The sequence below is a fragment of the Etheostoma spectabile genome, chromosome 16, assembly GCF_008692095.1.
Source record: "Etheostoma spectabile isolate EspeVRDwgs_2016 chromosome 16, UIUC_Espe_1.0, whole genome shotgun sequence".
NCBI lineage: Eukaryota > Metazoa > Chordata > Actinopteri > Perciformes > Percidae > Etheostoma > Etheostoma spectabile.
In genome coordinates, this window is record NC_045748.1 from 6,604,762 (window position 1) to 6,606,897 (window position 2,136).

The 2,136-nt window shown below is 38.5% G+C and overlaps 1 protein-coding gene across 1 annotated transcript in view; it reads left to right on the top strand.

Annotated features, from left to right (window-relative positions):
• The window catches only part of LOC116704707 (matrix metalloproteinase-17-like), a 48,573-nt gene that overhangs the window by 30,589 nt on the left and 15,848 nt on the right, over positions 1–2,136 (top strand). The window lies entirely within an intron of this gene.

The window sequence follows — 2,136 nt, forward strand, 5'->3', positions numbered from 1 at the left end:
TGTGTGTGTGTGTGTGTGTGTGTGTGTGTGTGTGTGAGATTGACATCTTAATTATAATGTATTCCTATGGTGATGCATTCACTACAAAAACAGTCTCAACATGAGGTAAAAACCTTTGGAAAGTTTTCAATGAACTCTTGCAACATAATCAAAGTCTCTGTTGTTAAGCCTAAAGAATCTTCATGACCTTGTAGCCTCTACACAATACATCTAATTGCGCTACTACCTTGTCACATCGCCATTTCTCAATAGCCTCTGGCAGAAGCAATGCATTTAGTAATCCATTTTAAAAGAGTATTGTTTGAAACATGACCCATCTACAACATAAAAGTGGTTAATGCTGCACAAGTGCTTTGAGAGGTTTCTATGGATTAGAAAAACTTGGTTTAAAGGGGCTTTTTGCCGTGACTCTGGCTCACTGTTTGAATCAATTTCAACTGCTGTTAATCTGAGCTGACAAAAGCCTTCACAAAGAGCATGATGCCAACTTCAAGCTATCAGGACTGATTCAACAATGAGCTTCCATAAACTGGTTTGCAGAATATGAATATGTGCATCATTTTAGAAATCAGAAGAGCCAACACACATACATACAGTAGATATTGCATACACACACGTGCCTATGCATCGCCTCCATCCCGGTGGCCTTTAACTTTCTTTGTCTTCTTTGTACTGCTGCCAATTAAACACCATGCTCCCATCAGCTCACTCCACTCTGAAACTTTGGTCTTTCCAGCACTCAGATTTGTCAAACAGTGTTCTGGAACAGTTGTGGAACATGTTCTGGCTTCAGATCCAGAGAGATTTCCATATGTTGCAGATTTTCAGTAAAGTGCCACAAAAAAAAGTCTTGATATTCTGCGTAGATTGGCCGCCTCTGTAATTCTCTTCTCATGATTTCTGTTGCTGTCTTTTTCATCTGATGTTGGATCACTTGCATAGTGACTTCCCTCACAGCTTGGGTTAGAAAATTATTTTTATCATCTAATATTTCATGGTATTTCTGCTTTATTAGATTAAATGGGTGAACAGGGCTGACAAACTAAAGATAATGTGCAAAACAGCTAATGAGTCAGATGCAGTCTGACAGCCATATTAAACGTTAGTATTCTGATTCGCCACATCCGTCGGAATAAAGAAAGGTACAACTATTTATATCGCTACAACACAGCATATAGCATCAATACATTCATTTTAACTGTTTTATTGTACAGCTGGGAAGGTTCTCTAGTAAAAGTTTTCTTTTAATATAAAACATAAACTTACTTAAAAGGATAACGTGATGTTAGGATAAAATAAGGAAAGGACACATAAAAACAACTACAGTTCCCGGATCACTTACTGGAGTTTACAGTGTGTTCATAAGTGAGCATGATCAGTGAATGGTATACAAAGTTGACACACATTAGAGTCACAACAAGTTAACTCTCACCATGTTAACACAATCAGGTTGCAATCATCGCAAGAGTAACTTAGTTCTGTTGTCAATCTTATTCTTGCGGCTCTGCACTGTATGGTTTTTTTGAGTCTGTGCGCAGGCCACAAACTTTTGGATGAAATGTGGTTTGTTTCACAAACCGAGGCAGTAGGGCTGTATGTGGGCCACAGCAAGCAGATTTTTTTTGTTAAGCTTAACAGAAAATGTTGAAGTAATTGTGTTTACGTCACTGTGCTCTGACTATATGAAATATAATTTAAAATAAATATAGAGCTCTGCTCTCTCTTAGACTATCCTATTAACTTACAGAAGAAGCAAAGGCTCACCCACTCCTTCTAGATTTAGCGCACCTCGGCACGATTGCCAATATACATCTGACTGGCCCTTCACAATCTCCTCTACTTGTTCACACGCATTACTCCCAATTATTCTCTGACAATGTGCAAAGTAAGTGGTAGGTGTAGGTTGTTTTAAAGAGGGGAGGGGAAAAGGACAAGGAGCTTTGCTCAGTAGTCATTCATTTTAGGGACTTGGATTCATGTTTTTTCCGAAATAGAAACATAAGTAAATTATTTTTGTAATGTCTGGGAGTCATGTGGATGAGCCCTTAATCCCCAGTTTAACTTCTGCTTACCTCTTTTCTCTTTGTTTCACACACACACACACACACACACACACACACACACACACACACACAC